Here is a 12,573-nt window from a genome sequence, read left to right as displayed (position 1 = left end):
ACGTAAAATACAAGTAGTTAAAAATGTCAGGGTCGTTTGGTACCTAAAAAATAAATATTCGCAAGTAAAAGTTTCTATTGGCACATTTAGTTTACCGTAATACAACCCTAGTTCACTTTTCTACATAGTCACATTGAACTTTACTTTTCGAACCACTGCTACAGTTTCTTTTGTCAGTGCTTCTACATGAAAGATCACCGCCTGGCATTTTTTAGCTGTCTGTGTTGGTTGGTAGGGATTTTTGAGTACCCTGCTTGCACATAGCTTGCAAATTTCAAGCTTTTCAATTATAATCGTCTAAAAAATAACTCTATTTAACAGACTACAAACTGTCACACGGCGATGTAATCGCAATTCTCTGTTCATTTGCTGAAGTTTTATTTGTTGAAGTTTCATTGGTCTTGGTGCTGAGTCTGTCACTTCGCTCTTCGTCATGCAAATCATGCAGACGTTTGTGGAGCTTCGGCTTACCTTTCTTTCACTTGCTTACCTTTCTTTCACCTGCTTACCTTTCATTCACTTATCCTTGTAAATCCATCAACTAAACACACTCCCCCCCCCCCCCCCCTCGTAAATCGAACTACAACTTGTGCTTCCCAACTGGCACGAGAAATAATTCTCGCGGACAGTTTCATCACTTTTGCCCATCAAGCACACGACTACTGAGCTAGAACAATTACTTCAGTACCTTGCTAAAAAATGAACCGATGGCTCTTTACAAATGCATTTTTGTTCCGCCTCAGATATATTATTGAGATAGCATTTATATGGGCACTCTATGCTGCTTTTTGCCATCACAGTCATGCCCCGTTCAAGGTACAGTCGAACTCCGCTACAACGAACGCCGTTTTCACGAAATTTTCGCTACATATAAAAATTCACGATTCCTCGTCAGCAGTCCATAGGAGTCAATGCATAAATATTGTCGCCACAACAAACACTGTTTCTTCGATCGTCCTGCTTTAACGAAATTTACCATGTAATTTCAGGTGCGGATACTTATTTTATGCAGTAAACCCAATCTTTAACATTTCGCAAAATGCATTTTCAGAGCCTGAAAATGCGTCAATGAAGTCTAGAACACGCGTTGGCCCCACCAGAAACGGCCGCTATACCGCTACTGTTCAGCAAGCATAGGCGCCGCCATTGCTCGATAGCGATGGTAATGAGACTGCCCTGCCTTTACCACTGGTGCTTTTGAGCCGCAGACCATCTGAAGCTGAAGCTCAGTCGCTTAGTTCAAGATTTCCTTCACGTAGCTGCTGGGTGCCACCGTGAAAGAATGCCTTTTTCGATTCCGATGCTTATCATTATGTTCGCGCTTGGCCAGTGTGGTAACTAATAAGAGCGGCTGTTCATCTGCATTATCAACAAAATCAACTAGCCGCAAGTGATGGATGATCAGAATGACATGGAATAATGCAAAAGTCGCTGCTTTTGACGGCGGACAGCTGCTGGTGCTAATGTGTTAATGCAACTGTTTGGTTCGTTCACGAAGGCGGTTTTTGGCGTTGTTTCTGCGTGCTTTTCACCATGGCCTCACTATGCATGGGTGAGAATCGTGTCGTGACGCTGCTGCGAAAGAATAGGAAGTATCGTACATTTTTTGAATCTTGAGAATAAACGTCTCTTTGTTTTGCTAGCTCTGATCAGCTATATTTTTTCGATTTCACTGCAACGAAATTTTCACTTCAACGAAATTTTTCCCGCACCCCGTCAGTTTTGTTGTAGCGGGGTTCGACTGTATATGTAAACTGGTTGCGTAATTTCCATAGCAGACCATAGATGCAGTAGTTGGTGGCTCGTTGTCACCATCACCATCTCCGTTTGAAGGGGACAACTGCCAATAAAAATAAAAAATGAAATATGTCGCAACCTGAAACGGTAGCAACATTGTGCATTGGCCCTGCATAGCAGAAAATTGAAATTATTCTTTATCGTTGACCTTTTACGTGCATTATAAATATGCAATTTTATAAGTGCGTTATGGCTCGCTAATTGCATGCACAAAAGAAAGACCAACAAGAGAGATTAAGAAGCCAAGTTGTCTTATTAGCCGAATGGTGTACTTGCAGTTTACACCAAAAACGTCCCAGATGAAATTGCGACACGACTGTTCACTAGCACAATAGCATAATAATTAGAAAACTCACGTTACCCAATCATGGAAAACCACTGCAGCGAAACAGTGGCCTTCAAAATATCGCTTTGACAACTGTAGAGTACAGCATCTCGTTTATCGTGTAGCATTCACAGTCACCAAAGGCGAAGGCACGCTGGTCGTACGCCGGCAAAGGCAGGCGGCAGTACCAGGAGCCGCTATCGACACATTCTGCGAACTAGTTCAGCTCTCAAAATGTCACACCGGTAAACGGCACATAAGAAAATAAATAAACTACGGAAGGTTTGTACGAAACCACCACGCACGAAATGAGTGATGTCTCGTTGATCCAGTAGTGGGCTGAACTAAACACAAGCTCTGATAGCAGATCCCGTGCATACCCCCCCCCCCCCCCCTCCCCATTTATGGTACTCGAACGAAAGTTGAGGGAATCAATCATTTAGGCGGGTGTCAGATAAACCGTAAAGTAAATTTTAAGAATAGAAGTCACTGCAGCATGAAGATAACCTACATTTAAAAAGCAAGGGCAGGGCTTGAAGCAAGTAGGGAATACGTCATTTTTTTCCCTACAAGGAAACAGTTTATGACGGTGCTTTACTTGACGTCGCTCCAAGCGCAGTCATGTTTTTATCATACGTGTGGATCAATGTTCTGTTCAACTCCTGAATGAAGATTTTGCTCCGCCGCGATGGTCTAGTGGCTAAGGTACTTGGCTGCTAACTCGCAGGTCGCGGGATCGAATCCCGGCTGCGGCGGCTGCATTTCCGATGGAGGTGGAAATGTTGTAGGCTTGTGTGCTCATATTTGGGTGCACGTTAAAGAACCCCAAGTGGGTGCATCTATTTGGTGGTTTTGGAACGTTAAACCCCACATATCAATCTGAATGAAGATTTATCAAGAACGAGGTGAGAAGTACACAAGTCCTCGTGAACTTTCACGTGGTGCAGGCGAATCGAACAGACCTGTTTGGTTGTAGCTCCGAATGGGCTTCCTCTTGTTTATCCGAACGCTTACTTGGTTCATCTGCAAGCTGAGCCACGATTTGGCGGGCCTGCGAGCGCGTCAATGTTTGCACTCTTCCTTCTCCGATTTCCTGACCACGCTCCCGTAACAAACACTCAGAATGGTTTGAAAAGAGATACGGGTAGTCCATTGACAGTGACTTCGAAAAGCCTGCCGCTGTCTCCAGGTCTTCGAAAGGACCGGAGACTATGACTCGTGCTATATGTAACCAAATGCTGCGTTTTTTTAGCATTGACTTAATCCAAGTTAATTTCCATTATAAACTTCGATGCTTACAAAATAAGACTGAACTAGGGCCATGTGTGCACCGCTGTCTCTTAATATTCTGCACGCTTTACGTTAATACGTAAATCCTGCATGTATGGACGGAGAAGCTTCAAGTTGTCTTCGCTTTCGCTCACGTATGAAAGCACCACTGACTTTGGTTTTTCGCAATCCTCGGCAAAGTGACCTAAGGCCTGGCAATTATAACATCAGTTTGGTCTTCTTTTCTCGAATTCTTGAGAGCCATCCTTTTTTTTTCTTGCGAAGTGTTGTTAACTCCAGTATCATGGTTCCCCTCTTGTTTTTCCCGCAGCTTCAGCCCTCCTGGTAGCTTTTGCCTGTGTCTGCTTTTTTGTATGGGTAAACGTTCTCGTATTATCCCTTCCATGTGAAAGTTTTCCTTCAGTAGTGAGCTTCCACTGCATCACATACTCATCGGCCAGCTGTGCCGCTTTGTCTACCGTATTTACGCCTTCTCTATCTTGAACCCAAAGTCTGACTGCCTGCGGAATACTGCAGCAGAATTGCTCGAGACATATACACTCCACAAGTTTGTCTCTACTTTCGTAGACTTCGCCTCCTTTAAGCCACTCTACGAGGTTTGTTCTCAAACCGTACGCGAACTCTGAGTAGTCATCGGTACTCTTTTTGCGGGCGTCTCTGAAACACTGCCTGAATGCTTCGGAAGATATACGATACCACTTCAAGAGCGTTGCCTTTACTTTGACGTAATCCTTCGCATTACTCAAACTCAATCGAGCGACAATGTTTGCCACTTCACAAGGCAACAGCATTACTAAGTGTTGTGACTAAGTGCTTGGAGCAAATCTGTACCTCTTGCAAGTTCTCTCGAAATGAACCAAGAACAGTGCAATGTCCTCACCCATTTTGTATGGTTTTATCTACTGGTTCATTTGACATGGCTCAACCTCGCTTGGTCTCACAAGGTTGTCTCCTTCAATACCTGCCACAACACGCAACTTTAGTATTTCAACCTGTATTTCTGCCATTGCTTTTTTGGGATTTTGTTGTTCTCGTTCGTATTCTCTCTGGCGTTTCTTACGTTTTAATTAGTGCTTTTTTGCTTCCCGACTCACTTCCCAAGCAATCCGAATGTTGCCGTCCCCATCGCCGCTATTTTTGATTGCCTTTTGGATTGCCGTTTTTTTTTTATATATATTATTGTCCACATCCACTCCCAACTTATCGCACAACAGCAAGTCTGACATCGTCAACCTTCTCGGATCCATTTCAGCTGCTCCGACCGGTGGTTTGAACTGTTTCCTTAAATTTGTGCAAAACTGCTCTATTGCAACAAATTACTCGATTCCCAGAACAATAAAAATATGCATACGAGTTTTGAAGCCTTGCAAATCAAAAGGAAAAAAAACCACACGCTCACCCACGGACGCAGCACCAAGTCATTTGGTTCATCCAGCCATTGATCCAGTTGCTCAAGACTTTCTGGGTCGAAGACTCAACGCTGTCGCTCTTCCCAGTTGCTCAGGACTCCCTGGGTTGAAGACTCTGCCCTGTCGTTCTTCCCAGTTGCTCAGGACTCCCAGAGTCTATTCCTTGTCGTTGAGAACTTCTTGGATCGAGGGTCCATCTTTACCGCTGCCACCAGTTATTGCATCTTGCCTCTGATGTGTGGGAATCGGCCAAGAATGACATGGACGTAAAAAGAAAAACTTTGGTTTAATCACATAAGATAATCACAGTAGAATAATACGATGAATTGGCCGTTAAAACACATCACTTTGGCCGGCAGCAACTCGTATGCTGCGGACCTCAGCCAGGGGAAGACGACCACTGCTTCGATGGCTGCTCGACTTATATAGCTTTAAATCGCGTCACTTCCAACGAATCACGAACTGAAGCGAGTGAAGTCAGGTTCGTCTAATCGGCAGCCCCGAACAGATGGCGTCACTTTTAATCAATGGGAAATTTAGGGAGGGCTGTGTTGCCGGGGGGACTGTATTCATTGCGGCGTTGGTCTACTGTTGCCCAAGGATGCACCTGCAGAGGGCAATGGAAGCTTGCATCATCTTACACCTCGGCGAGGCCATCGCCCTCGGGTCATTGAACGTGGAGCATGAACCACCTCGGCTACGACGCGAAGGTGTCGCTCAGAGGATGACTCACAGTGTCGGGCCTCTGGGGTAAATATTGCCCTTATGTGCTGAAAAGCCGAACACTGAAATGGTGCACAGTCTGTATCGAACAATATGTAGAGGGCTATACAACCACTGGCAAGATGAATGGGACAAGCTGGTGGACAACAAACTCCATCCACCTAGTAAAACCCCAAATAAGGAAAGTTATCTCATAAAAACTCGACAGATTCACTGAAGTCACACGGCTCAGAATAGGCCACACTTACGCCACACATACTTTTTTACAGGCACTGATCCACCTACATGTATGTACTGTGGAGAGAGTCACTGTTTTGCATGTTCTCATTCAATGCCCTGTGCTTCACCAAGCGTGACTACCGGTATCATATTCCACTTCATCCTGCGCTGTTTTCATCACTCGATTCAATGTTTGACTTAGAGACTTCATTATCTTGGGAAAGTCAAATTTTTAATAATGATATCATTCCATTCTAGCCATCAGGCTGGGCCTCAAGTGTGAGGTATACCGCCTAGTGCAAAACACAGAAGTATGTCTGAACCTTCGCAGTTCTTACTCAGGCAAGGACTTGAGTCATGAGGGTCTCAGACCTTGCCGACTCATTTATCATCACACTCCAGCCAACGAAATGAGGTCCTTTAACAAAGTGACATTCCTTTTAAATGTGCTGTGTTTGAAATATTTCATAGATATTTCCTACACATCATTTGTTTTAATTTTTAGACCAATAACCTGAAATGAAACAACACTTGCACTGGCACTGTTTGGCCTCAGATGCCCTTGCGCCAGTAAAACTTAATAATAATAATCCTGATGTGGGAGCTCAACTGCTAAAAGATGAACTCTTAAGGGTGCACATGCTCCTTATGCACTGCGAAGCACCAGTGTTTAATACCTCCCCGCAGGGGTGTCTGCGCAAGCAGGCGTTTGGTGTGCAGAAACACCACGGACTCAAGCCAACGGGGGTTGTTTCAACTCCCCCGTCCACGCGTCGCCGTGTGCATGGTTCGCGGAAGAGGGGATCCTGGGGGCTGAGCTGACACTGGGTGATTGGACCTTTAAGGCCCCCCCGACGGAGGCAACACACCCCTTCGGCCCCGGCTTCACGTAGACAGCACCCTAGGGCTGACCCACCCAGGGTAAATCTGCAGTCGCCTTTTCCTGCCCCCCTCTCTCTCTCCTCAACTTTGTCTTTCACTTTTTCATCTTTCCTGTCTACTTCTCTCTTCTGGTTACTTCAAATCTTTCCTGGCGGCAAGGGTTCACTTTGTGTGGTTGGCCAGTCTTGGCTATTCCACAATAGGTTATAGCAGCGCTGTACAGCTGGTGTTGGCAGGATTTGCCCACCATCTCCTGCCACATCCCCTGGTTGAGCTCTGTAGTGGGTGGCTGGCACCGCTGAAGAACTTAAAGAACCCATTGTGTTAACTGCATTCTCTTTCAAAGCTGATCGTAACCTGAAAAGGTTACACACCGAAGCAGCCATCACTTTCTTTGCGAAGGCCAACGAACATTTTCCAAAATATCAGTACATAGTGAACAGTCTGATGGAAAAGTCAGAACTATCTCTATACTTTTGATAGCATGAAACCTAACAGAGAAACTAGGACCTGGCTATAAGTTCTATAAGATTGCTAGTGGCAATCTGCTGCTTGAACTGTGAGACAGGAAGCAGTATAAAACTCTCTCTAATCTGACATCCATTGAAAACATCCCTATCATAGTCTGTCCACGTTGTGTTGTACACTTATCTCGAAGGAGTACTGTCGCCAGCGTGGGTCTGGTCTTGGTGAGCCGCAGGGCACGTGTTAACCGTCACCGTGGCGAGAACACGATACTGCTCAAAGTCGCAACACTTTATTGTGGCAACACCAAGCGCAGTACAGCCCATTGCAAAGGCGCGACAAGAAAGCAAATAGGCTTATCCACGCCACGGGCATAAAAGTACTACACAGGGTGCCACAAGCACGTCTCCGCGGTAAAGGTGATCCACGGAGACACCGGGACCAAGGCCCGGTTGCTCGAGCGAGGACAAAGGCGCTCGCTTCGGAGGGAGACGGGTCGGCGTAGCTAGGCCACGCACTAGAACACCATACCGCCCTTCGGCCGTGCGTACACAGTGGGGCAACAAAAGGTGAGCGTTCACCTCAGGAGCGAGGCACCGTCAGCGAAGTCCGACGAGCCCCGAGCGACGGGAGTCGACGGACAAAACAGATTGCGTGGCTCACCGTTTGCAGTCTCGGAGACTATCTATCCACTCCTGACGCAGCGCGCGAAAACCTCTCGGGAGACTCCGCGCGCGGCGCCACAGTCAACATCCGCTACCGGGTGAGGGAATTAAACGTCGCTTCGCTCTCCCAGCGCGGCAGACAGCAAAGGAGGGCAGACATGTCGGGACATGAGAACGGCAGAAAAGGCGGCAAAGCCCGCGCAAAGGCAGCGGGCTAGCCTCAATTCCCACAACGTAGGTCTATGAATACCGTTCGAGGTGTTGTCTCTGATGACGACCTCATGAACCTAACTGAAGCTGAGCTCCTCGACGGATGGAAAGAGCAAAATGTTGTAAACATCCAAAGAATAAATATCAGACGGTACAACACAGAAAAACCAACAAAGCACATTATACCTACATTTGAATCTAATGAACTGCCAGAATAAATTAAAACAGGCTACACTAAACTCGGAGTGCGGCTTATGTACTGAAACAACGAAGGTGCTTCAAATGTCAACAGTACGGAAATGGCTGCCTTGCTTGTCGAGGGCAATACACATGTGCCAGATGTGCATCAAAAGAACACATCTCCAAAAATGCAGTTCTCCTAGCCACTGTGTGAACTGGGATGGCAACCACCCAGCATACTCCCGATCTTGCCCAGCGTGGAAGAAAAGGATATGATTACTTTGAAAGTGATGGAAAACATTTCCATCAGGGAGGCTAGGAGGAGGTGCTCACTGTTCTACAGCACAACCTGTGCTTATGTGGCACGTCAGGGAGCAGTGCCACACCAGCCTCTGCCACTTGCCCAGCCCTCGCAGAGTGAACCAATGGCTGTGGTGGCTGCCCCCAAGGCGGCAGTAGTTTACTCCGCTAACTCGTAAACAGGAGCCTGTCACTCCAGGTGGGTCGAGTCCCAATGCCTTGTCACACCAGGCGAGACCCGCAAGTGCGGTCTTCCAGTACCTCTCAGGAAGCAATGGAAACCACTGGTACCTCTGGTGCCGCAACACCGGTGCAGTTCTCTGGACCGCGCCAAGAAAACAAAAAAGCCAATAATGGAGCTGACGATGGTCCTGCCTCTAAGTACAATCAACTTCCTAAAGTACACACAGCACCATTTTATGCTGATCATGCAGAGAGAAATACTGTAGTGGACCATCCAAGGTTCTATTTGAAACCTCGATGACCTACAAGAACTGTTTTACAAACTCAATCCACAAGTTCTGTGTGTGCAAGAGACCCACTTGAAAGGAAAACTCACAAACTTTCTACAGAATTGCGTCATTTTTTTTAAGAGATCAAGATGATGCTATTGCATCATCCAATGGCGTAGCTGATATTCTTAATAAGGGAATAACATGCACGCATTGACAACTTAAACTGCTCTTGAGGCAGTGGCTGTCCGAGCCGTTATCTTCAATAAAGTCACCGCAATCTGTTCTGTCAACATACCCCCACGCCACAATTTACAAAAACATGAATTCCAGTTCCTAATAGATCAACTACGAGAACCTTATCTAGTCCTTGGGGACTTAAATGCATCTATCAGTCTCTGCAATGATTCTCGTTGTGATGGCAAGGACTAATTGAACAACTCCTTTTCTTTTCTAGCAGGTGTCTTTTGAATCGGAAAGTCCCAACATATTAAAGCCTCACAAATGGAATATTCTGATCTATAGATCGCAGCATTGCATCTTTGTCTGTTCTTCCCCTCCTTAACTGGAAAGTTTTTGGGAATCCCTACGGAAGTCATCACTTCCTAATAATCTTAAGCACACCAATAGCAAACCCATGTACTCCACACATTCCTAAATGGCATACTGATGCAACAGATTGGGAATGGCTACGAAACCTCTCTCTTAAGTTGGACTGACCTATGTACCTTAAGCATAGAAACTGCTGTCGACTACTTTACAGCTTTTCTGATCAACGCTGCAACTAAGTGCATCCAACAAACAAACCGACAGTCTAGAAAACTACGTGTTCTATGTTGGAATAACGACTGTCGAAATGCACGCAAGAAATAAAATAAACCTGGAGGTTGCCGCGAGACTCTCCAACAGCGGAAAACCTCACAAACATTAAGATCATAAAGTCGCAAGGAAGGAGCACGCCAATAAGTGAGACAGGAAAGTTGGAAGAAGTTTCTATCAGGCAACACTTCATATACTCATGAGGCTAAAGTGTGGAACAGTGTCAGTAGTGTAATAGAAAAACGGGCATATTCACTCCCACTGGTAAACATACAAGGTGACAGCTTAGAAGACCATGTGAACTCTCTGGGTGAACACTTCCAACAGGTGTCAAGCTCGTTGCATTACTCCGAGGCCTTCTAGCGCTACAAAATAAACCATGTACCATATACGAGGCATACAACAAACCCTTTTGCTTACCTGAGCTACAGAAATCTCTAAACTCCTGCAATAAATTCGCCCCAGGTTCAGACCGAGTAATATATGAAATGCTGAAAAACCTACTTCCCAAAACACAAAAAACCCTACTTTCTCTGTACAATGCTACAGTCGCCGACCGATTTTTCGGACCTGGCGGGGACCGAAAAAAAGTACGGAAAATCGAACAGTCCGAAAAATTCGTTTTCGCCAAAAATCTGAAGTTTATTGCATCAGGCAGGTTTAAAAAAGTCCTTGATGCTGCCTTGCCTCAAACTACGCTTGAAGGCAATTTGGTTTGCCCGTATTTGCGCCAAGGTGACATCGTCGCCATAAACGCTCGACAAAATTGTCACCGCGTTGGCGATCTCCGCTGCCGACGGCTGCGGGCGGTCGTTGTTGTCGTCATCCGAGCCGCTCTCCGGCTCCGGGACAACCTGGCGAAGAATTTCGTCGTCAGTGGCCTCCGCGCACGAAACAATGTCGTCGTCCGCACGAGTGAAGTCTTTAAATGTCATTGTGGCAGGTAGAGAATCCTTCTTTTGCCTCCTCCCCGTGCGATGTGATGACGATAGTGCTGACCGAAGACGAAAAAACGGCATCCATCACCGCGTCTTTTAAAAAGCAAACACGGCCTCCGAAACTTAAAATATGGCGTGCGCATTCCAATCTCGGAGGCAGGAAAAGCATCTGAAGACCAAGCTTAGCCAAGCCGACGGAAAATCCAACATGGCGGCGTTCACAATGGCTTGGGGCGTATCACAAAACGAGCGATTTAGTCCGAAAAATCGAACTTTGAGGTGCAAATTCACCCGAAAAATCGGTCGAAACAATGCATTAGCTCTATGGGATTCCTGACGGTGCATTTATGAAGTCCGGAATATCCAACAAGTCCGAATTTTTGGAGTCCGGAAAATTGGTCGGCGACTGTATCTGGTTTTCTAGAGAGATGCCTATCTTTAGAAAAGACTATTGTCATCCCCATTTTAAAATAAGCGAGCATGCATCCTCCGTCGTCAGCTACAGGCCCATTGCACTAACAAGCTGCCGATGCAAACTTGACGAAAAGATGATAAATCACAGATTTATATATTTTCTTGAAACAATCTTCTTGACCAATTCCAGTGCTGGTTACGAGCAGGTCGACCCATTACTGATCACCTGGCACATATCGAAGCACAGATCCGAGATGCTTTCATACACCACCAATACTTTCTTTTCGTGTTCCTCGATATGGAAAAGGCATATGACACCACATGGAATTTTGGAATATTAAGACTTGCGCAACCTTGGCATCCGTGGTAGAGTGCTAATCATAATCGAAAGTTACTTGTTCAACTGGACATTTCGTGTTTGTGCAATGCTTTGTGCCGAACATTTGTCGAAGAAACAGGAGTGTCTCAAGGTGGTGTACATAGTTGTACACTTTTCAATCATCAAAATGAACTCCTTGTGTTCTTACATCCCATCAAATCTGTGAATGCACATATGTTGACGATTTGCAAATCATTTTAAATGTGTGAGCGGCAAGTCCAGCTAGGTCTGAACGCGGTCGCTAAGTGTCGCTAAGTGGGCGGAAGAGAATGGTTTCAGTTTTTATGCTCAACGCTAAATGGGCGGAAGAGAATGGTTTCAGTTTTTATGCTCAAAAAGGCACCTGCGTCTTGTTCTCCCGCCAGTGAGGCCTCCATCCTGAACCAGATATTAACCCACATGGTCAACATCTCACTGTGAAGACAGAGCACAAATTCTTAGGCCTAATCCTGGATAGTAAACTAACCTTCTTATCACACATAAAGTATTTTAAAAATAAATATATAAAAACAATTATTGTTTTGAAAGTTCTGTCACGCACTACATGGGGCAGTGACAAAAAATGTCTGATGAACTTGTATAAAAGCCATGTAGGCACTAACTTAGACTAAGGGGCAATAATCTATGAGTCTGCAACACCAAGCACCCTACAAATGCTAGATCCTGTCCACCATCTAGGCATTCGCCTATCTACGGGAGCCTTTCGCTCTAGCCCCTTAGAAAGCCTCTATGTTCAATCGAATGAGTCCGAGAAAGAGAAGGACGGTGACAAGAAGCCGAGCCAGCGGCAGGTGCTACAGGTGGCACGTGCGTCGGTGGTACAACAAGAGGTAAAAGAAGAAAAAAAAAGGCGCGTGGGGAACGTGCAGAGAGCCGAGCAAGACCTAGCCGAAGGACACGCCGGATCAGGGCGCTGTCCTTGGAGATTTCGTGGCCGAGCGTATAGAGGGCCTGGTGCTTGCCTGGTGGTCCTGGCGGTTGCTCCAGCTGGGACACGCCAGACCAGGGTGCTCTTTGTGGAGCTCCTTCTGTCTGTTCTTCGGGGATCGAGGTCCGGGAGCAAAGGTGCAGACCGACACCAGGTGCGGCTCCTGCTACATCGGCAT

General features: G+C 46.1%; 1 protein-coding gene across 3 annotated transcripts in view; it reads left to right on the top strand.

Moving 5' to 3' along the window:
- Positions 1-12,573, top strand: part of LOC119175634 (carboxy-terminal domain RNA polymerase II polypeptide A small phosphatase 1) — a 117,964-nt gene that overhangs the window by 69,353 nt on the left and 36,038 nt on the right. The window lies entirely within an intron of this gene.

The sequence above is a fragment of the Rhipicephalus microplus genome, chromosome X (genome assembly GCF_043290135.1).
Source record: "Rhipicephalus microplus isolate Deutch F79 chromosome X, USDA_Rmic, whole genome shotgun sequence".
Classification (NCBI taxonomy): domain Eukaryota; kingdom Metazoa; phylum Arthropoda; class Arachnida; order Ixodida; family Ixodidae; genus Rhipicephalus; species Rhipicephalus microplus.
Note: the sequence above shows the minus strand (reverse complement) of the source record. Positions and strands in the feature narration are given on the sequence as shown.